This window comes from Alligator mississippiensis, chromosome 9, assembly GCF_030867095.1.
Source record: "Alligator mississippiensis isolate rAllMis1 chromosome 9, rAllMis1, whole genome shotgun sequence".
Classification (NCBI taxonomy): Eukaryota; Metazoa; Chordata; order Crocodylia; family Alligatoridae; genus Alligator; species Alligator mississippiensis.
The window spans coordinates 42605037-42628484 of record NC_081832.1 but is presented as its reverse complement, the minus strand read 5'-3'; the positions used below and the strand labels follow the sequence as shown (position 1 = coordinate 42628484).

At 49.1% G+C, this 23448-nt stretch overlaps 1 protein-coding gene and 1 long non-coding RNA gene across 2 annotated transcripts in view; one reads left to right on the top strand and one right to left on the bottom strand.

The window, feature by feature from the left end:
- Positions 1-7805, bottom strand: part of LOC109283071 (uncharacterized) — a 35391-nt gene extending 27586 nt beyond the window's left edge. Inside the window, exon 1 of the mRNA XM_059733392.1 lies at positions 7588-7805. The gene's annotated coding sequence lies outside the window, so the exon portion shown is untranslated. The remainder of the gene's footprint in view (positions 1-7587) is intronic.
- Positions 7806-10411: 2606 nt separating this feature from the next.
- LOC132252475 (uncharacterized) lies at positions 10412-20934 on the top strand. Its single transcript, XR_009464382.1, has 2 exons — positions 10412-10569; positions 18758-20934. It is a non-coding gene; the product is annotated as an uncharacterized LOC132252475 (long non-coding RNA).
- The last annotated feature ends 2514 nt before the right edge of the window (positions 20935-23448 follow it).

Here is a 23448-nt window from a genome sequence, read left to right as displayed (position 1 = left end):
AGTCTGTCCTATTGAATCTCAATGGTGGCAGCGCAGCCAGTGAGGCAGAAGCAGGGCAATCTTCTCTCCTATTCCTTCCTTCAGATATGCTTCAGTTCTGCCCTGCCAGAACCATTGCTAGGACTGATAGGGGCATGTAGACTTTAAGGATCTTTTCAACTCTTGGCCCTGCTGGGTCACCTCCTGGGGACAAGTCACAATGGACATCTCACAATTGGGACCCCTGCGGCCCACCAACTCATTCCACCCAATTGCAACGATCTTGCATTAAATACATAATACTCTCGCTGTTCCCAGGTTGCAGAGCAGAATGGAGGGTTCTTAGTATTTCCCATGCTTCTGGGCTTTGCTAGTTGCTACAAGGTGTTGGGAAGGAATTTCCCCCACTCCCCTTCTTTTGCTACAAGTATCAGAGGTTGGGTGGGAGGTCATCTTCCTCAGAAGCATTGGGTGTTGGCTGCAACCAAGACTGGGGATTTTAACTGGGGTGTGGAAATGTTCCTGCTGGAATTAAAATCCAGAAATTCCTGGCTGGAGGGTCCTGCCTCTTTGCGCAGGGTCAGACAGATCACCAAATTTGTGATCAGGAAGGAATTTTACCCCATGGTCGGACTTGTATGGACTGTGGAGAGAAGTAATGCCTTCCTCTCTAGTGAGGTCATGGTCCTCTTGGATATCTTGGGTGTGTCCCCACATGCAGAGGTGTGCGTTTGCTGTGACCAAAATAGCAGCGGCACAGATTTGTGCCACTGCTTTTTACTGCTGTGTACTCCCTTACACATGAGGTTTGGTACAGGGCAAAGCGTCCCCATTGGGGTAGGGAACTATGGGGCCAGCACCTATACTGGCCTTAGCAGCCTTATCTGGGGTCCTGGGGCAGCAGTGGCACTGATCTGGCTGCTCGTAGCCTGACTGGCAACCAGAGCGTGGCTCTGGCTGGCCAGGCTCATAGATTTCACAGACATTTGGGCTGGAAGGGACCCCAGAGGATCATCGAGTCCAGCCCCCTGCCCCAGGAGCAAGAAGTCAGCAGGGATCGTAGGATCCCAGCAAGATAAGCATCCAAATGTGTCTTGAAGGCGTTCAAAGTGGGTGCTTGAACTGCTTCTGGCAGCAGTCTATTCCAAACCTTGGGGGCTCAGACAGTGAAGAAGTTCTTTCTTATGTCCAGTCTGAATCGGTCGTGGCGGAGCTTGTGACCGTTCGATCTTGTCATCCCTTGGGGTGCTCTGGTGAACAGACATTCCCCCAGATCCTGATGAGCACCCCTGATAAACTCATAGGTGGCCATCAGATCACCCCTGAGCTTGTGCTTTTCCAGGCTGAAGAGCCCCATGGTTCTGAGCCTCTCATCATAAGGTCTGTTTTCCTGACCTCTGATCATGCGCGTGGCTCTCCTCTGCACCCTCTCAAGCTTCTCCACAACCTTTTTGAATTGTAGAGCCCAAAACTGGACGCAGTACTCCAGCTGCAGCCTCACCAAGGCCGAGTACAACAGGAGCATGACGTCCCGGAATTTGCTTGAGAAGCATCTATGGATGCAAGCCAGCGTTTTGCTCTCTTTACTAGATGCAGCATCACACTGAAGGCCCATGTTCATCTTGTGGTCAACCATGACCCCCAAGTCCCTTTCATCTGTAGTGCTAACCAGCGTAGCACTACCAAGCCTATAAGCATGCTGCAGGTTTTTCCTCCCAAGGTGGAGAACCTTGCATTTTTTGGTGTTGAACACCATCAGGTTCTCGTCGGCCCATTTCATGAGCCTGTCAAGATCAGCCTGGATCACCCTCCTGTCCTCAGGTGTGGATGCTTTACCCCAGAGTTTGGTGTCGTCAGCAAACTTGGTCAGTCCACTTCTGACACCAATGTCCACATCATTGATGAAGATGTTAAATAGTATAGGCCCTAGGACAGAGTCTTGAGGGACCCCACTGTTCACAATGCACCAAGACAATTGGCTCCCGTCAACCACTACCCTCTGGGTCTGACCACGGAACCAATTCCTCAGCCAATGGATCGTGGTGAGGTCAAGGCCACTGTTAGCCAGTTTAGCCAAGAGGTGATCATGGGATACCAGATCGAAGGCTTTTTTAAAGTCAAGATATACAATGTCGATCTCTTCCCCCTTGTCTAGGTGATGTCACCTGGTCATAAAAGGAAATTAGATTAGTCAAGCAAGACCTACCCGCAACCAACTCATGCTGGGCATCCCTCAGGATATTGCCTTCAGCTAGTCTGATAGGATGGCCTCCTTGATAATCTTTTCCAAGACCTTCCCCAGAATAGAGGTCAGGCTGATGGGCCTGTAGTTCGCTGGATCTATTTTCCTTCCTTTCTTGAAGACAGGCACAACACTGGCCTTCTTCCAATCTTCGGGCACTTCACCAGAGCTCCGGGAGCTCTCAAAGATCCGTGCCAGGGGCTGAGCTATGATGCTCGCCAGCCCCCTGCGTACCCTTGGATGTATACCATCGGGGCAGCTGACTTGAAGGTATCCAGCCTGTCAAGGTGTTCCTTCACGAAGTCAGCTTCGATGGAGGGCAAGGAATCTCCTTCACCTGGGCCTCCCTGACCCATAGTGGGCAGGGCCATCCCATGGGACTGGTGAAAAACTGACACAAAGTACCCATTTAGCAAGTTTGCTTTTTCCTAGGCATCAGTTGTCAGTTGCCTCATCTGGTTTAGCAGGGGTCCAACGTTGCCCTTGCTTTTCCTCCAGCTCCCCACATATCTAAAAAAGGACTTTTTATTGTTCTTGATATTTGTAGCTAGTTGGAGTTCTGTTGCAGCCTTGGCTTTCCTGATTTGCTCCCTGCAGGTCCGGACCAGTGCAGAATATTCCTCCTTGGTGGAGGTTCCAGTCCTCCATCCTTTGTAGGTCTTCCTTTTAAGATGCAGGAGGTCTGCTAGTTCCCTGGAGAGCCAAGGGGGCTGCTGTGCCCTTTTGCTGCCTTTCCTCTGAGACGGGATGGACTTTGCTTGTGCATCCAGGATTGCTCCCTTGAGGAGCAACCACTCGTCCTGAACTCCCTTCTCCATTGGGTTGTGGCCTTTTAGGGCCTCACTGACAAGCCTGCTTAGCTTGTCAAAGTCAGCTTTCCTGAAGTCGAGGACTTCTGTATTGCTGACTGACTTGCCAGCTTTATGGCAGATGGTGAAGGTGATCAGCTCATGGTCACTGTCACCCAGCTTCCCTTCGACCGTTAGGTCACTGATTAGGTCATCCCCGGTTGCCAGTATGAGGTCAAGCAACGCTTTACCTTTTGTCGGCCCATAGACTTCCTGCATCAGATAGAGCTCATCCACTCAGGAGAGAAAGCTTTGTGACCGCTCGGATTTGCCCGAGTGCTCCTCCCACGAGGTGTCTGGGTAGTTAAAGTCTCCCATGACAACCATACACCGGGAGTGTGCGACCTCAGCCAATTCCCTGGTGAACTCCTGATCAAGTTCTTGACCCTGGGTAGGGGGTCTGTAGTAGATTCCCACCATAGTATCCCCTGTGCTGTGTTCCCCATGGATTTTAACCCAGAGGGTCTCAAGTCATCCATCGCGGGTGCCAATGTCAGCTTGTAGCTTTCCTTGACATAGAGAGCTACGCCCCCACCCCTTTTGTCCACTCGATCCCTCCTGTACAGGGTATAGCCATCTATACCCATAGTCCAGTCATGGGTGGAGTCCCATCAGGTCTCCGTTATCCCTATGACATCATAGTTATTTGCATTTAGCAGGAGAACAAGTTCCTCCTGTTTATTCCCCAGGCTCCTGGCATTTGTGTATAGACATGCAAGTGTCCCCTTGGGGGCCCATGCCCTGACTACAGTTTGTTCCAGGGCTGAGGCTGGGGTGGGCTCCCTTATATGCCTTGGCCTGCTGGCTTTGCAAGAGCCGCTCAGTGGGCCAGCAGTGGCGCTAGTCCCCCCATCCCCCGGCGGGCTTAATTTAAAGCCCGGTGGAGCAGGTCAGCCAGTCTGGCTGAGAAGAGCCTCCTCCCCAGGGGAGAGAGGTGGAGGCCATCTCTTCCCAGCAGCTTGCTGCCTCTCTCTCCAAAGAGCAGACTGTGGTCATGGAAGCCAAAGCCTTCCTGATGACACCAGCGCCGCAGTCTTTGGTTCACTACCTGGATCCTCTTCTCCCTCCTCAGCCCATAGCCCAAGACTGGGAGGATCGAAGAAAACACCACCTGTGCCCCCAGACCCTTTAGACCCGCACCCAAATCCCTGTAGCGCCTCATGACCCAGCTGGGAGCACTCCGAGCTGTGTCATTGATGCCCACATGGATGAGGAGCATGGGATAGTGGTCAGTGGACTGGAGGAGCTTAGGAATCTTCTCCGCAGAGTCTCGATTCATGCTCCTGGGAAGAAGCAAACTTCCCAGGCTAAGGGGTCGGGGCAGCAGATTACCCCCTCAGTCCCCCTCAGGATGGAGTCTCCCATGACAAACACTTTACGTTTAGTCTTAGGGAGAGCGAGGGTGGTAGCTACAGCGTCGTCTGTGTTGCCCGCGGGAGCTGGCAACTCAGCATGCTCTGCTGGGGCTGCAAGAGGCTCGTACCTGAGGCTCCATTTCTGGCAGTGCACACTGCTGTTGCATGCACCACGATGGGTTTTTCCCATGGTTTTTTTTTTTACACTGGGATCTCCCGGTAGCCTTGGACTGGCTGCTCCCCTGTATTTGCGTGCCTCAGCGTGAGGGCTCAACTGAAGAGCTCCTGCATTGAAGTATGTGGAGTCAACTCAGGGCTGCCTTGCTCCCCCATCTCAAGGCACGCTGTTCCCCAGCCAACCAGGGAGTGGCTGGCTGGGTCTCATGGTGCCTCGGAACCGGGGCTTCACAGCACGCAGAGATGGATTTGTCTCTGCATTTGTCCCAGCATTCGCCACTTTGGCATGTTTTGCACTGCTTTTTTGCCAGTTTTGTTTTTTGGGGGGTTTTTTGCTACCAGGAAATCCTGGTATAAGTTGCCTGAGTGTTACAGTTAATAACATAATTGCTTTTGTTAGATGATAAGTATTTGCTTTATCTGCTGGTATAGATTATTATTGAACTCACTGAAAATATTTTGTTTGTAATTTATGGGATGTTGAATTTGTCGGTCTCAGTTATTGTAAATAATAAATTATTATAAATAATTATTATAAAAAAATTATTTAGTGTGTGGTTTGGTGTGGGGATGATCATGGGAGAGCACTCCAATGAGTGGAGGCTCCCAGCCTGTAGACAGAGTGGGAGTAGACGGAGACCTATTGGCACCCCAGGATCCCAAAAATTTGGACATGGCTGCAGGTAGTGCAGCTGCCAGGGTTACATTAATATAAGTCCTTACTTGTATGGGATGGTTTCGATAGGGATGATCCTGCCTCAGGCAGGTGATTAGACAAGATGACCTCTGGAGTTCTCTTCCTGCCCTCCTTTTCTATGAGTCTGTGATTCCTCAACACCTCACTTGTTAATGATAAAGCACTATGTAACAGCTGCAGAGTTTTGCTTGGCTGCAAACTGAGTAGGTGAGCCGTGCCTAAGGACTTTGCAGAGAAGGGCGGCAAAAAGTTTGCAGAGGGTGCACAGCTTTCCAAACAGAGGGTGTGCTGTGCAAAATGCATGCTTTTTACTGGTGCATTTGAACTGCACTTCCGGGTCTGCTGTAGAGTGCATTGGCCCCCCCCCACGCCTCCCTGGCTCAACAACTGGTGCCTCCTGGGTCTGGAGGTGCACCCAGGGTCCCCCCTGTGGCCAATTGCTGAGCTAGGGGGGTAGAGGGCACCCCCCTGCGCGCTCCCTGGCAGACACAGGTTCGTCACCAAGCACACGGGGGGCCCCCCATACGCTTCTGTGGGATACTCCATCTGCCCCAGTATTGCAGCATTCACAAGCCATGCCTGGAACCACAAGGTATGTAGAAAAAACATTTAAAGCTGTCTATGATCAAATTGCCAATTCTGTGAATCAGCATCAAATCTTCAGATTCAGATTTGGCCAAACTGAATCAGGGACAGTGATCCAAATCAACAAATTCAGGCCGATTCCGAATTGATTATGGCCCGTTTCACACTCCCCTAACATATATCCCTTTCTATGATTGTCCTGGGCTTCTGAAATCATGAACCTAGTTAGATGCCCTTCAGTATAACACTACAAGACAGAGCCTTCACACTATAATAGCAGACAACAACCAAGAACAAGGACTCTGGAGGTGGATGCTAATGAGTGTTAATAAATAAATGATCAGTAAGCACGACGGCTTAAAATATAAATGACTGCTAGACATGGCAGAGGGTGTTGCTGAAATGTGTGCACAGACTGTAACATTAACAGAAGATGTTGCAGCTACTGCCTCTAGAGTCCCAGATACACAAGCAGATAAATTCAGGGAGAGCTGTTATAGCTTTTTTATAGCATAGCCCAAGCAATCTGGAACTGACACTCACTCCTTATTAATGCTGGGTCCAGAAATGGGACCTTCATGTTAAATGCTCTTGCGGTCAAAGGGAACAATAGGAAAATGTCTCCTTACCTCTCCACTGATCTGCACCTTGGGGATCTCTGAGGCCTGTCCTCCCAACTGTAATTGCTCTTGGCTCTGTAAGAGCTACTGCAGCTAAGGAGAGGGATAAGGAGTCTGCCCTGCCTTGGGTATTACCAGTGGGCATTTGTACGTGTGATGGGGGTTTAATCCTCACTAAATTAAACAGCTTTATTATAACTGAAACAGGAGATGTGTTTTAATTTGTTACACCACTGTGTATAAGTGACAGCTTTTAAATCAAATCAATTTCAGTACACAATTCACAGTAAATTACAGCAGGGGATGCAGCATAACAATCCACCCCGCTGATCTTTTTTGTACTCAATTACAGAAGAGAGCACTGGCAAACCAGTAATCTCTTCACGCCCTCATTGCCTGGGGCACCCCGATCCATGTCCTGCACTGCAGCCACAGGCTCTGTCCCTGGCCGGCGCAATGGGAACAGTGGACGGAGAACACATGCTGCCTCTGAGGTCTGGGGCAGGACCTGCAGCCTCCCCCACCCGCAGGTCCACTCTGGAGACAGTGCTGGGAGTGCAGAGCCACTGCCTGGTGGGCACATGCATTGCAGACCAAGGTCTGGGAGCAGGTCTTCAGCCCGCTGTGGCTCAGTGTGGTTGTAGCAGCACCTGGCTAATAACAGGATCATGGTCAGGCCGGGCCAGGACCTGGCTGCACTGGGACTGTCCTGCAGCCTCCAGGTCCCAGTCATGCATTGCGCCCAACTCTGCTCCTTGCCACCTGCGGCTCCAGCTACTCCCAGGGCTCTAATATGGTCATGTCCTGCCGCCTGGTAACTGGCAGTCAAGGGAGGCCACGTCATGCATGCCTGAGCCAGCCTGGGTACCAGTTTCATCCATGCCAAGCCAGGGGCCCAGTTGGCCTGTGTGTTAATCCACGTATGCAAAAAGCACACGAAATCTGGAACATTGCAAAAGAAAACCTTTATTTTAAATTAACTAGGGAGACAGTCACCATGGGATGGGAACCCTCCCTGTGGTAGGACGGGGGAAGGGGGTGGCCCATCCCTACAAGGAAAGCCCTGAAACCAGGGCAAACTCACCAATTTCAGACCGGGACGTGTGGGATGAGCCACACCAAGAAGAAATGCCTGTGAGGTTTGTAAACTGCGCTTACTTCCGGTTGGAACCAGCTTGGGCAACTGACATTGCAGAACGCTGCCTGGACGGGATAAAAGCCGGCACCGGCAGAAACAGACGAAGAGCGGAGGAGATGGCCGGTGAGGAATGTGCTCTCCATGCCAAGCACAGGCAGTGCCAGCGTGCAACTGAAGAGCCGGTGTCAGGGAAGGAAGAGCGGTCCTTGGCAGGAGGGAGGACCTGGAGCAGCGTTGGGGGACATCCTAAACCCCAGGCACAAGGGCTGTGAGGGAGGAGTGGCTGCTAGCCTACTCCCTCAGGTTTTTTTTCTTTTTTTTTCTCTTCTTTTTTTTATTTTTATTTTTTTTAAGTGCTGGGATTCCTTTTTTTCTTTGTGGGTTTTTTTTTTTTTAGTTGTTGTCTTGGCTGGGGCATAGGCAACACTCCGGGAGATGGGAGCTGCCTCAGATCCATGGCAGGCAGCCAAATGGCCACGAAGAAACACCAGGAGGTCAGGGTGATCCAGCCATCCTGGGAGCACAGGGACAGGGAAGAACCAGGTCACAGTTCATGTGTTGTGAAGAGCAAGGGGAAGCCGCACGAAGACCAAGTGACTCATCCTGGAGGCTGGCATATGGAAGGGATGGAGGGGAGGTGGAGCCCCATGGATACCCAACAGGAGGCGTGACCTACCTGGGACAGTCTTTAACAGGGGAACCCACCTCTGAAGATTCAATCAAAGTTGTGGCAGGTAAGTTTCTGGGCTTTTCCCGGGGTGATTGAGGACCACTCCAGAGGTCACAAGAGCCCACATGGCACCCAACACCAGGTGCATGTGCTAAGGCAACCCATGGGTGCATATTCGAGACCAGGTGGGCACATAAATATAAATAAATAAATAAATAACCCAAAAATAAATAAACAGAAGACACAAAAACCAGGCAAACACAAGCTCAGCAATGTTCTTTTCTTGTTGTCATGCAAGGAAAGAAAAAAGACAGGTTTTGCCCCATACTCCCAAACCCACCTTCTTCACCTCCCCCTACAGGCCACAAAATCTCCCATGGGAGATTTCTTCACGCATTGTCTGATAATACCAATACATTCTTCTTGCAGCTGCATATCCTAGTGGAGGGGTCTGGCATGCTGCATCAGCCATCTCTTGTGTTTCTGGAGGGAAATTATAAGAGCCGCAAGTTACCCCCAAATATTAACATGTTAACATGTGCTCCCCTCAAAGGAAAACTTACCACATGCTGCACCTGCTGCACTTGTGCAAAAATGAAGTTTATTTCCTACCTATGGGGACTTTTTACCATCTTGTACCATCTCTACTTTTCCCAGAGCCTAACGAAGGAACTTTGATCCTGAAAGCTTGCAGAAAGGACAATTTTCTTGCAATTTCCTAGTTGGTTTAATAAAAGGTATCATTTTGGAACCAAGAGTTCTAGTTTTTTGTATGTCTTCTAATGCATTATAATGCATTTCATATGCATGGTTGCCAAGACGGGTTGGGGGTTGGGGTTAACACCTACTGTCACAGCTCCAAAACAGCTTATTTTTTTTTTATTTTTTTCTTTGCAGTCTGTACTGCTATGGGAGGTGCGATGCAACAATGATTTTTTTTAACGTTTTCTTTGCAATGCAGTGTTTTCTTTACAAAATTCTTCGTGCAGCACCTTTCGGAGCTGGGTTTACAGACCGCCCCCATCCCCCCTGTCAACTGCAACCCACTCCCCCCCTGGAGAGAGCTCATCAGATTTTGTTCAGGGTTGCTTTGTCCTCCTTTGCCATATCTCTCCTCTCAGCTTTCTCAAAGGACAGGGAAAAGGTGAGAGGGCAACAAGGAGTAGCACTCCCAAGGCAGACCAAGGTAATCTCTTCAGCTACCTCTAGGCCTCTGCAGAATCAAGTGTATTCAAAGAAAGCATCAAAGTGGGAGAACTTCTTTTCATCCAAATTCAAGAAATTTATAATACCTCCTTCTCCTACACTGGGTATTGGCATGTCCTCATCAGATGGGTCTCAGTTAAGCAGGGAGCTGCTAATTAGCCAAGGCCAGGGTTTCAAAAAGCACTCTGCACACTATAAAGAGGCCAGAAGTGTTATGTAGCAGATGGCTATCCCCAGACATATTATTGAGGTGCCTGGAGGGGAGGCCAACCAATCTGAAATACAGACTCTGACCAGCTTTGTGTCCAGCCTGTGAAGCTACTGCACTCCCACCCCTAGCTGGCTTCAAACCACTCCCCTGCTCCCAGGTCCATGTCCTGAAATCAAGCAGGAGTAAGCATAAATCAGAATTTTTTGTTCCTCATCTTAATTTTTTTCACAATAAATTGAATTGCAATCAATTCAATTAAGAAATCACAGTAAAGCTAAAACAGTATAGACATTTTGTTTTTACTCAACAATGCCATTGGTAGTCAACTGGTGAATACATGTTTTTACAGTACAGCCTTTGCCAGCAAACACAATACAATAGGATAACATACCAATTCACAATATGCTCCCAAGGTCCCTTTAGTAATCCCTTGATATGATAAGGATGGATGGAGGGCTGCATGTTGGGAGAGTGAGAGGGAGGGGGCCAGGCAGGTAGCCAGCCTGGTTACTGGCCCTTCCTGGTTACTGGCCCTTCCTGGCTACTGATGATGACCAGAGATCTGGGTTTTCCATTTCCCATGGAAAAACAGAGAAAACCATGGAGTTCCTGTTTTTAGCAGAGAAAATGTGGATTTTCTCTTTTAGCAGAGAAACCCATGGATTTCCCTGCTTTTGCAAAGAATTCTGCAGGCTGGCAGAGTTCCAGCCTGAAAAAGCTGTTTGTAAAAGGGGTGGGAAAGCCCCAACCCTGCCCCAAGGGGCAGAGGGAGAGGGAAAGGAGGGGTCCGACACTTGCATTTACCAGAGGCTTCTCTTCAGGCTCACTGTTCTTGCTGCTGGTAAGTGGGACTTGGGGTTGTGGGGCAGGGCTGGGAGGGGAAGCTGGTTAGGGGCTGAGGGAGCAGGGAGATTTGCAGCCAGCTGGGCACTCTGGCCAGGAGGGGGTTTGCAGCCTCCCCACTCCCAGCCAGAGTGCTTGGATGGCTGCAAACCCCCACTGCTCCCAGCCAGCTGCAAACTGGAGTGCCTGGCCGACTGAAAACCTCCCCGCTCCTTCAGCCCCCAGCCAGCTTGGGCAATCCCTGACTGGGCACTCTGGCTGGGAGGGGGAGTTTGCAGCTGGCTGGGAGTGGTGGGGGTTTGCAGCCAGACAAGCACTCTGGCTGGGAGCAGGGAGACTGAAAATCCTCTCCTGGCTGGAGTGCTCAGCTGGCTGCAAACCCCCGCTGCTCCCGGCCAGCTGCAAAATGCCCCCTCCTGGCCAGAGTGTCCAGCCAGGGAGTGTCCAAGCTGGCTGGGGGATGAGGGAGCGGGGAGGTATTCAGGAGAGCATGCCTAGTAGCTTAGGTAGGGGTTAACCTTTTGTTTAACAGTTGGGGATGTGATCTTTGACCACAAATACTTTGTTCTCCAATTCCTGTTATCAGCTACTGCACCCAGTGGAAGCTGGGGATGTATGCCCAAACCATGGACACCAGCTTGCACTGGAGCAGAGCAGATGCAGAAATTCCGCTGCAGGTAGCAATGCTCCAGAGAGAGCATGATGGAGTCTTTGGTGGAGATTGTGCAATCATGCGACCACTGCAGATGACTGGCAGGATGAAGCCTGAGAGGTGCTTAGACAGTTTAAATAGAGGAAGACACAAAGCACAGCAGGTACTAGGGAATTCTGAAGGATATCATAGACATCACAAAACAATTCCTTGAGTTGGCCTCATGGTGCCACACAGGTCTCAAGGAGACCTGCACAGTGATTAAGGAAGAGATCCTTAAGCATGTGAACAAGCCCCCGATTCAGAAGTGGGTCCCCCCCAGAAGCAAGCATGCGAGGTCCACTAGGCTTGCCTCTATCTGGGAGGTCACCAGCAGTGAGACCACTGAGCCTGTTCCCCCACCCCATGCAGCAACAACCTCAGGGACACCCACAAGGTCTGGAAGTGAGGTGTGCCCCAATTCTAGTAGGGCCAGAAGAGCACCGCTATGTTTCAGGGAACAAGGGGCAGGTAAGACACAGAGTGCACAGCCAGGAAAGAACAGCATATGACAGGAGAGGGGTTTTTAGTTGTTAATGCTGCTGTTTATAGAGGCAATTGGGGAATGGACATCCTGCGTTATTTTATTGCCAAGAAATTAACTGCTCTGGTTTAATAAAAATTATTTTTCATCCATGTCTGCCTGCTGTAATGGGAAGGGTTGATAAGGCCTGGTTTTGCGTGCTGGGTGATGTAAGCAAAGCCAGACATTCCCTGGTTTGCTTCAGACACATAGTGGTAATAAGAAGGAGTACTTCCCCACAAGTGGACAGTGGGTGGGGGAGGTTGTACAGAACAAGGGTACCTCGGTAACTTGGGTATGACAGAATGGAGTTTGGGTGATGGGGGGTAGGGGCAGATCCAACACTGGTTGCCCGCATACTATAATAGTGGTGCTGGTGCTGAAGGCAGGGCACAGGAGCAGGGCCACTCATGTTTTCATAGATTTCATAGATTTCATAGACATTAGGGCTGGAAGGGACCTTGAAGATCATCAAGTCCAGCCCCCTGCTCAGGGGCAGGAAGTCAGCCAGGGTCAAAGGATCCCAGCAAGATAAGCACCCAAGCGTTTCTGGAATAAGTCCAGAGTACGAGGCTGCACCACTTCTGGAGGGAGTCTATTCCAGGACTTGGGGGTTCAGACAGTAAAGGAATTTTTCCTTATGTCCAGCCTAAAACGGTTTTGAAGGAGTTTATGACTGTTAGTCCTTGTTATCCCTTGGGGCACTCTGATGAACAGACGTTCCCCCAGATCCTGATGCACACCCCTTATGTACTTGTAGGCAGCCACCAGGTCTACCCTGAGCCTGTGCTTTTCCAGGCTGAAGAGTCCCATGGCTCTCAGCCTCTCTTCATAAGGCCTGTTCTCTTGCCCTCTGATCATGCGTGTGGCTCTCCTCTGGACTCTCAAGCTTCTCGACAGCCTTCTTGAATTGTGGAGCCCAGAATTGGATGCAGTACTCCAGGTGCGGCCTCACCAAGGCCAAGTACAATGGAAGAATGACATCCTGAGATTTACTTGAGAAGCATCTATAGATGCAAGCCAGAGTTTTGTTTGCTTTACCAGTTATGACATTGCATTGGTGGCTCATGTTCATCTTGTGGTCAATCATGACTCCCAAGTCTTTTTCAGCTGTGGTGCTAGTGAGTGTAGCACCATCAAGCCTGTAAGCATGCTGCAGGTTTTTTCCCCCCGAGGTGGAGTACCTTGCATTTATCGGTATTAAACATCATCCGGTTTGTATCAGCCCACTTACTAAGTGTCCCAATGTCTGCATCGTTGATAAAGATGTTGAAGAGAACTGGTCCAAAGACAGAACCTTGGGGGACACCACTGGTCACGGAGCACCATAATGATTTGCTACCATCAACTACTACTCTCTGGGTCTGACCTTGGAGCCAATATCCCAGCCATTGGACTGTGGTATAGCTGAGGCCACAGTTGGCCAATTTTTCCATGAGACCATGGGACACCAGATCAAAGGCTTTTTTAAAGTCCAGATCTATGATGTCAATCTCTTCTCCCTTGTCCAGGTGGTATGTCACCTGGCCAAAGAAGGAGATAAGATTGATCAGGCAGGACCTACCCGTAACAAAACTATGCTGGCTGTCCCTCAGGATGCTGCCCTCAGCCAGCTTATCAAGAAGGGTCCCTTTGGTAATTTTCTCCAGAATCTTACCCGGGATTGAGGTCAAGCTGATTGGCCTGTAATTCCCGGGATCTACTTTCTTAAAGATAGGTACCACATTGGCTTTCTTCCAGTCTTCAGGTACTTCACCTGAGCACCATGAGTTTTTGAATATTTTTGCCAGTGGTTGGGCGATGACACCTGGCAGGTCCTTGAATACTCTAGGGTGTAATCTATCAGGGCCAGCTGACTTGAAGGTCTCCAACCTCTCAAGGTGTTGCTTTACAAGGTCTACACCAATGCTGGGTATAAATACACCCTCACCCTGGCTGTCCCATGTCATGCTAGGCAGGGCAGTCCCTTTGGGCAGATGAAAGACTGATGCGAAGGGCCCATTGAGCAAGTTGGCTTTTTCCTTGGTGTCAGTTATCAGCTGTCCCATTTGGTTCAGCAGGGGTCCAATGTTACCCTTGCTTTTTTTTTCAACTCCCTACGTATCTGAAAAAGGACTTTTTATTATCCTTGATATGTGAAGCCAGATGGAGTTTGGTTGCAGCCTTAGCTTTCCTGGTCTGCTCCCTGCAGGCATGGACCAGTGCTGAGTACTCCTCCTTGGTGGTTATTCCAGCCTTCCATCCTTTATAAGTCTCTCTTTTTAGGTGTAGGAGGTCCTCAAGTTCCCTGCTAAGCCAAGGGGGTTGCTGTGCCCTTTTGCTACCCTTCCTCCGAGATGGGATGGACAACCCTTGTGCTGTCAGGATCCTTGAGGAGCAACCACTCCTCTTGGACTCCTCTTCCTGTTGAGTCATGGTCCCTTAGGGCCTCGACAATGAGCCTCCTGAGCTTGTCAAAGTCAGCTTTCCTAAAGTCAAGGACTTCTGCATTGCTGCAGGCATCCTGCAGGCAGCACACATCCCTCTATGCTGCACCCCACCGTGCCATGCCCCTCCACATGTCCATGGCCAGGGTGACCCCTGTGATGTGTCACCCTTTAATTCACCCTTGGTTCCTGGAAGGACTTAATAACTGCTTGGGTGCCTAAAGTGGGCACCTGGGAACACTTTCATTTGCCCTTAACAGCAAATGGTGCCCTGCTGGTCCCATGCCTACCACACGTGTCTGGCCAAGGTGCCATCCTGGGCCATGCTCCCCTTGGCTCCCGACATTTTTGTTCTCCCCCCACCCCTAAAGGAGATCTGCAATTTTAACAGGTTTTGCAGTTTTAAAAGTTTAACAAACCCCTCTATGGATGCCTCTGTCAACTGCTATTGCTTTTGAGGAGAACAAAGCCAGGGAGTCTGGTTTGAGTATATGATAATGACCCATGTTGAAAAAGAAAGTGCCTGCCCATCAAGGCTATGCAAGTCCCTCCCTTTGGCCATAACACACATGGAACCTGGAGTAAAGCAGATAGAAACTTTGATTTTAATATTTAAATATAATTGATATATTAAGCGTAAACTGGTTGCCCATAGCACTCATTTGGGAAAAAAGAACTCCTCTGTTCAGGCTGTAGTGAGCATGTTTGTTATTACCCTGAAATAGAATAGTTTTCTGATAGCATACTGTTAAGTTAACAATAATTTGGATTATTAAGAAGTATTAGCTTTGCAGCTGAATACAAGGCATGACCTGTGGCCTAGCAATGCTGCTGACCACAAAGCAGAATGATAGCTAAGCCTTTGCTTGTGTCAAGTAATCATTTTAACTGTGTTAAGCATTTTCTGAGTAAAATGCAGCAAGTGAATCTGTGTCTGTGTGCTGTAAAATCAGCTACAGCAAGGAACAAGATAAAACAAAGAAGCCATTGTTCTAAGTACAGTGATAGTGTCCTTAAGAAGTATCTACCACTGCAAGTTCTTGCTAACCTATCATAATGTTACTGTTACTTAACGTTTAGCTTTTAAAAAGTGCTAGTTCAGCTTAATAGAAATATGCTGTTATGAAGATTTGTGAAGCACCGCCCAAGTATTGCTTTTGTTAACCCTGTAGTCTTGCTTTGTTGTAAAAAGTATAAAAGATCGCCTCACCCTTGAGGGGGGGCCATTTTGCCTCTTTGCTGGCTTTATGGTCATTGCTCGAGCAAATATACTGCAGTAAACTTTACCCATATTGTCTGGTTCCTATGCAGCTAGACAATGAAACCCAGGGAGTTTTCTCCCACCACAGGGTAACTGAACACCTCTGGGGAAGTCTTCCCCTGCCCAAAGCTGGACTTAGACATGGGCTGTCCAAGAACTGACAGTTCTCTCTGCTCCCTTCCCCCCACCCCCATGCCCACTGTACTAAGTATATGTGCTTGTAAAAGGAACTGGCTTTTGGTCAGTCATCACAGATGAAAAGCCTTCTTTGGCCACCCCACGCCATGCCTCTTTGCATGTGACCTTGAGATGTTCGGGACCCTGAGCTGGACTCTCCCCTGCATATAGATATTGGTTCTGCAGAGCCAAGAAACAGAAGCCTTTTGTAAAATTTTGCAACATTCCACTGATAAGATGCTCTGCATCAAGTGCTGTCCACTGCCTTTCCTCAGACTGGGGCTTGGCCGTGCACAGGGGTACCCAGAGAGAATGGTAAATTAGAATTACCATATTTCCAATATCAAAAAAGAGGACATCTGTGGGGGGGGGGGGAAGGAGGAGAGGGGGAAGGGATATATGATTCTGGTGGGGGGCAGTGATATGCCCATGCCCTGCCTCAGCCCCTCACTCCTAAACCACAGGCTGCTTCACCCCCACCCCCAAGCAGCCAAGCTGCAAGTGCCGGGGAAATGAGGAGGCAAAGCAAAAACCTGGACATTTGCTTGAATTTTAAAAACCTGCCTGGATGGAGAACAGGGAACCAAAAAAGAAGACATGTCCAGGAAAACCTGGACATATGATAACCCTAGATAAGTCAACCAGTCAGATCCAGCAGCCAGAAGGCTGCCAGATGAGCTGCCCCCTTCCCAGTTTGGTCCACTATGGCCAGCGTCCAGTTGGGTGATGGCTGCAGGTAACTGCTGCCACTGCTCCCAAACCCTTTTCCCCATCCCGCTATCTGCCTTGCAGGACAACCACTCTGTTCTGCTGCAGCACACCCCTTGGTCATGTGGGGCTGCAGGACAATTGTTGCCAGGGTCTTGCCGGGCAGCCACCAACCCTTCTAGGGGCCTTTCTGGGGAGGTACCCTGGGGCAGTCACCCACCATGATGCCAAAGTGCCCAAAGCATACCACTGCTGCATATTCCCGGGGTGGTGCATGATGAGCTGTTTGTACAGACTGAAGGTTGCCTGAGCCACTACATGCTGCTGCTGCTGATCCTGCTGGTGCCTCAGGCATACCTGTACTCCTATAGCTCAGGACCCTTAGCTATGATGGCATGGGGGGGCAAGTCTGGCCTGCCACACAACCTCTGCTAATGGCTGGATGGAGGATCCCTGTTGCAGCACTACATGACCCTAACCCCTGATACCCAGGATGGCATAGCTGTAGGAATTGACACCTTCCTCAGAGTGTGAGTGGCATGGTCCTGCCCAGCTCTGGGGAAAAAGGATGATAAATAAGGTTGTGAACCTTGTCATGACTCTGTGTGTGCTGTGCTGGTGAATTCAAGGGGCCAGGGTGGTGCAGTCATGCCAACCTAATCCTAATCCTGCTCTGATCTTCTTTTAGTGCTGTCATACCTGGTGAGGAAAGAACTGACCTGATATTCATAAAGCGGACAGCCACACTTAATGGCCCTGCGGGCTCACAGAACACTTTGTTGGGTTTTCTGTAAAACCGTTATGTGAATGTGTGGGGTGGGGGTGGGGTGGGAAGGAAATTTCAGTCACAGCAAACCAGAAAGGGCGTTTCATTGGAGGGTGGAGGGGATCAGTGGTTCGTCAAGGCTACTTCTTTTGTGCAACATCTGGGGAGCTATTTTCTGCTAAGGTGTGTTCTGCAACTGTTGCAATTTCAGCTGGCACCAGTGAATGGCATGCTCTGAATGGCTTGTTGCCACAGCCAGAGCAGTTCTGGGGAGTCACAATGAGGAAAAGATCCTTTGCCAACCAAAGTGACCCAGACACTGTGACCCATTAACCCAGACACCAGTTGCAGGGGCGCCTGCCTGACCACCTCCCCACCCCCGACTGACTGGGACCACAGATGCCCCTTTCCTGGCAGTGGCCCAGGCACAATCCTTGAGTCTGGCATATGTATGCCCTGGTCAAACTAAAGGTGGGGTGGGGGGGAAACACGGGGCAAAGTTGTTCCAATGCCTGCAAATATGGAATCAGAGAACCCCATGCTAGTTTAAATGGCAAATGAAACCGCGCTTGGGAGCCCACTTAAAACAGAGAAGTGGTTATTAGTTTTATGCCAGGGTTGGATTAACTCACGGGCACATGGGGCCAGGATCCAGGGTTCCCTTGCTAATCATAATCTGCCTCGGGTTGACAGAAGCAGGGGTGTTGGCCACTGTTATCTGTTGCGGGCAACGTGTGCCTCCTTCCTCCCCCTCCCTTCCATCCGTGCACTGTGAAGGGGAAGACTGTGCTCAGGGATGTACTGGAGATTCCCCCCCCAGTGCTACAGAGGCATGGTGCTGTGTGGCTCAGAAAGGATTTAGAGATGTAATGCCAGCCAAATAGGCAGTTCTTTATTTAAGCCATTATACACAGCACATCTGTATTATACAGAGTACAATGCCCTTTATTGACTCACTGTTTTTACATAAAATAAGCAGTTTTCTGTGAGCCCACTTGAGTATTAAACTGGCCTGCTTTATGAATAGCAGGTCATTTCTGTCAGCATTCATTCATTCCCTCACCAGCTATATAAGAAACTGTGAGCAGGGACCGGTGTCTTGACACATGGGTGACTGGTGGGTAGCCCTCTGTTGTGGCATGGCCAAAAGGGACCCTGTGGGCAACCCTTGTTGGCCTACCAGTCAGTATATAGCTCATTGATTAGTTACACCTTCCAGATATTTTGCACCCAAAAATTGCAACAAACCATCCTGAGCAAGTATGCCCATAAGAAACAACATTTCTGGGTCTGTTGTCCAAACATTGTGCACCAAAAAGAGGGTTGGAGCGGGGTGAACTTTACTTGACCAGGTCACCTGAAGACCTACACATTGCAAGTATAGCTGCTCAGATTTGAGTACTCCTTATTGATCTGAGATGTCTGACGCTGAGGATATAAGATTGCAGACCAGGGAGAGATCAAACCAGGGAGAGAAGATAGCAGACCATGGCACGTAGGGCATGTAGGACTAAGACCACTTGGTTCTATGCAGAAACTAAGAGCCTTGTGTGGGTGCTGGGGGATCCTGAGGTGTTAATCTAGTTCCACAACAGCCCACATGCTAACTTGCATATATACCTCTATGTGTCCAGGAGACTTGCTGAGCGTGGGCACAACTAGACAGCAGCCCAGTGCAGGATGAAGGCCAAGATTCAGAATGCTGCTTTCTGATGTGAAGCTGCAAGAGCTCAGCAGCAGGGCATCCCTATGCATAACATGTTGTACTATCGACACCTCCACCCACTAATGGAGATTCTTGAACGCCATGAAATGAGACGGTCAACATATCCAGGCCATCCTCCACTCCTAAGACCTTGACAACCATGGGTCCAACTCATGCTGCCTCAAGTGAGGAGGACAGGGGCAGGGTACTAGTACTGGCTCATGAAGATTCCTTCGAAGAGGAGAGACTGGGGACATTGACTTCCACACCTGGTATGTGAAGCCCTGGGAAATCTTTAAGTCAACCGTCAGCTGAACTGACAATTGTGATTAGGCTAGACTGTGAGGTGAAGGGGAGGTGGGGATGGTATCGGGGTGGCATCAGACACTGCTTTAAAGACTCGTCAAGTTAGTAGGCAATGCAGGGAGGTACAGGGTAACATATGGCAGGGAGGCTATGCTGGGCAATTGTTTGCAGGTGCTCAGGGCTTGCAACCCACCACTTGGCCATGCAAACCCTTCTTGGTGATTTTTTGCCTGACTGCTTCTTATCCACTCACAAGATTTGCTGAGCACAGAGCTCTCTGTGGTGGCCAGAACCAGAGGGGTTACTATCATGAGCAATAAATATATGCTCTTGAAAGCATCTGGTAATTGTCTAAGCAGTTAAGATTAACTAATGCAAAGCTTGTAAGTTTGCAACCTGCAAGCAGAATTTGTCGGTCACAATTTAACCAGTGTTGAATCTGTAGTGTGCAGGTTTGTCATTACCCTGAAATAGAATAGTTTTCTGAAAGCATAGTTAGGTTTACAATAATTTGGATTATTAAGAAGTATTAGCTTTACAGCTGAATACAAGGCATGACCTGTGGCCTAGCAATGCAGCTGACCACAAGGCAGAATGATAGCTAGGCCTTTGCTTGTGTCAAGTAATCATTTTAACTGCACCAAGCATTTTCTGAGTTAAAAAGTGAATCTGTGTCTGTGTGCTAAAAAAAAATCAGCTACAGCAAGAAGTAAGATAAGACAGAGAAACCATTGTTTGAGCTTACTGGTTGTGTCCTTGAGAAGTTTCTTCTACTGTGTAAGGTTTTGCTAACATAATGTTACTGTTACTTAACTTTTAGCTTTTAAAAAGTGCTAGTTCAGCTTAACAGAAATATGCTGTTACAAAGATTTGTAGAGCACCGCCCCAAGTATTGCTTTTTGTTAACCATATAGTCTTGCTTTGTTGTAAGAAGTATAAAAGATCGCCTCACCCTTGAGGGGGGGCCATTTTGCCTTTTGCTGGCTTTATGGTCTTTGCTCGAGCAAATAAACAGCTGTCTTTCTTTACCCGCGTTGTCTGTCAATCAAATTACAGCTAGACAACGGACCTTAGGGAGGTTTCTCCCACCACAAATCTAACTGTTTGCACTGATCATGGGACCACTGAGCCCCAAAAATAAGCAGAGCTACAAGATTAGTTGATCTAACAGGTTTTTTAAAGGTCAAGCCATAACAATATTTGACCACCTAATATAATTAGCACATTCCAAGGAATCCAGGAATAAGAGACTAAGGGCAAAGTAATGCTAATTTCAAACCTCGAAGTAATGTGGTGTAATTTGCTTATTGGGTGAACCTGAGTTCGGGCGGTAACCTTTCATGATAATTTCTAACACCTTTTGATCCCATAGGGTAACACCTATAGGGCAAGATTGTGAGTGGCTCTAAAACCAACAGATTAGCACAAGACAGGGTATAAGGAATCACGTATGTCAGATGACCAGCATGAAGGACAGGACAGAAGGACCATTGCTGTACCAAGCCTGGACCCCGGACTCCCAGTGTGAGTGAGGACCAGATCCCGACCAAGGGACCTTCCCAGTGACCCCTCGGACAGTGTTGATCGGGGATGCCTGACTTTGCTGGAACAACTTGGCGTGCACCTGGCATAGTGGAACTGCCGATAAATTGCCAACCCCATGTGGGAACTCTTTGTCATTCTGTCTATCTGTTGTTATCATTCACTATTAGCTCTTTATTACTGTACTATCTATTTGTCGCATTAACCTTTCTGTTAACTGTTGTATGCTAAACTGTAAATAAATTTGCCTTTACTTCACTCCTGACTCGCCTCCTTGATCCTGAACCCAGCAGCCTCACGGCTGATACATTCACAGCACCTAGTGTTGCCCTGAGGGGTCAGGCCAACGCTCAGGATCTCAATATTGCGCTGTTAGACAGGAGGGTGTGGTGTACAATTGCACATGCACACATAAAAATCAATTAAGCACACATACACTCACTAGGTGCATAAACCCCTACTAGGCATACATACTCACACTAGCAGCTCAGATAACCACACGTTCAAAATAATTAGTCTAGGTTCATGCACACCTATCAGCAGTTTAAGCCCATACACGCTACACACACACCAAATTTAGACAGAATCAGTTACCAATTACCAACACCTGCACATCTAATACACATACGTGGATTACTAATTCATATACCACACACACACTGATATCTATATATATGTATATATGTGTATTCACTAATTCACACACATACCACCCACCTACACATACACACAGGTGAGTTCCTAAGTTGGGTGTTGTGATGTGTATGTATGTATGTGCTTGGTGTACTTGGGATACCTGGGGAAAGGTTAAGGTAAGAAAATAGAAGTGTAAGGAGTCAAAGTTACCAGGACCGGGATTAGAACCAGTAGACTACAGGGGCCTGGGCTGAAGAACTGAGGCTCAGGGGTAACTTTAGCTTAATTGATCTTAATTGATTAAAAGACAACGGCCCAAAGTCTTCAGAACAGGGAAGCATGCTGGCACAGAGGCTGGGTCTGGAGCCAGAGCTGTGGGGAAGCTGAAAAGGTAGATGGGGAGAGGGAAAAATGGGACTAAGGGAAAGTGTGGGTGTTAAAGAGGGGCTCTGGGTGTGGGGGAGCCAAAGGATGGCTCCGGGGCAGATAGAGAAGTCTGGGAAGCTGCAGGGAGGGGGGAAGCCTGAAAACAGAGAGATGGACAGCAGAAAATCACAGAAAGAGCAGCAGGAGAGACTGAAAGGCAGCAGGGGAAGCAGGAAAGCAGAAAAATGCAGCAAAAAGTCACAGGGAAAAGGCAGTAGGAATTGAGAGGAGACTGGGAAACTAGTGGAAAGGGGTGGGGGTTGGAATTGAGAGAGAGAGAGAATGAGGCTGGTGTGCGGGCCGGGGGTGATCCGGGCCCTTTTCGTGCTGCACGCGGGCTGTGGCCAGCAGCCCGGGCACGCCGGGTCGGAGAGGGCGGGCGACGAGCTAGAATTAGGCACAGACGCGTAATGGTAGATTTGAAGATTGTTTACTTACACCGGAGATGGTCGCGGTGCAGGCTGAAAACTTGCTTGAGTTGCGGTTACAAACAAAAATGACACGAACAATCACATGGAGTTTGCTAGGCTGCACGTAGACAGAGCTCCGGATGCCCTGGACAAGCGCGCCACTGAAATGGAAACTCATAGATATGTCTTATAAATTTTTTCGTTCAAAGACGGGAGGAGGTGGACGGTGGATCAGGCCGCCGGACTCCTCTGAGTCTCACACAGGTTTTCTATTGCCCTGCTGTGTACCCAGAGTCCCCACGAGATCTATGCGGAGTCCTCCTCGGCTTGGGCGGAAACCGCTCAAGCCTCTTATACGGCTAGCAGGCCAATCGCTAGACGCCACATGGGAATAATTTAGAACTAGCCAATAGCAGGGAACAAATTTGCATACGGGTGGTGGGAACTCCTTTGCACTGTGCATTTCTGTTGCAACTTGAGAAATGCACGCCGCAAATAGAGCTGCAAATTGGCGGGAGCTTTTCCCTTACACGCGGGTTCTCTATGCAGCAAAACTCCACCATGCAATGAAGCTGTAATTCAACAGGGATAATTCTAGTGCCGAAGCACACACAAAATCATACCTTTGGGTTATGACAGCTGGAATTTAAGATAAGGAAGGGACTGGGATTCAGTAAAACATGACCCAACTCAGGGTTGCAAATGACAGTGGTTTTATTGAACAGGGGAGATGGTGACACAATGACAAATTGGTTCGCTTGCACCCACACACCCACCCACACACCCACATACACACACACACAAAATAGCAGCAGGGGTTAGAGAGGCTTGATGCAGGGGCTGAAGTCCACTGAAGTGGAGAGACAGAGAGAGAAAGACACTGAGGAGAGAGACAGAGAGAGAAAGAGAGAGTCCAAATTGTAGGAGGAGGTGTGCAGGTAATATCTACCTATCCCAGGCTGGAAGTTGATCCTTGATGGCCAGTTGGGGTCTCCTTCAGCTCAGTGTTGTCCAGAGGGGGTCTGCAGCAGGGCCTCTGGGGTGAATAGGTGATGTGAAGCTGTTCTGGTCCGGATGGAAATAGCGTTCTCACTGGGTCTGTCTTCACTGCCCCTTTTTATAGGGGCAGACCATGTGTGACCCTAGTGACAGGAGGCATGCCCAGGCAAGGGTCAGCCCCTGATGTACTGAGCATGTGTGCTCCATGCAGGGATGTGCAATTTTGGGTGACTGTAATGGTGGGGTACAATGATAGAGTTGCTGGTTCTGCAGGGTCTTTTGTTTTTCAAATGCTGGTCTG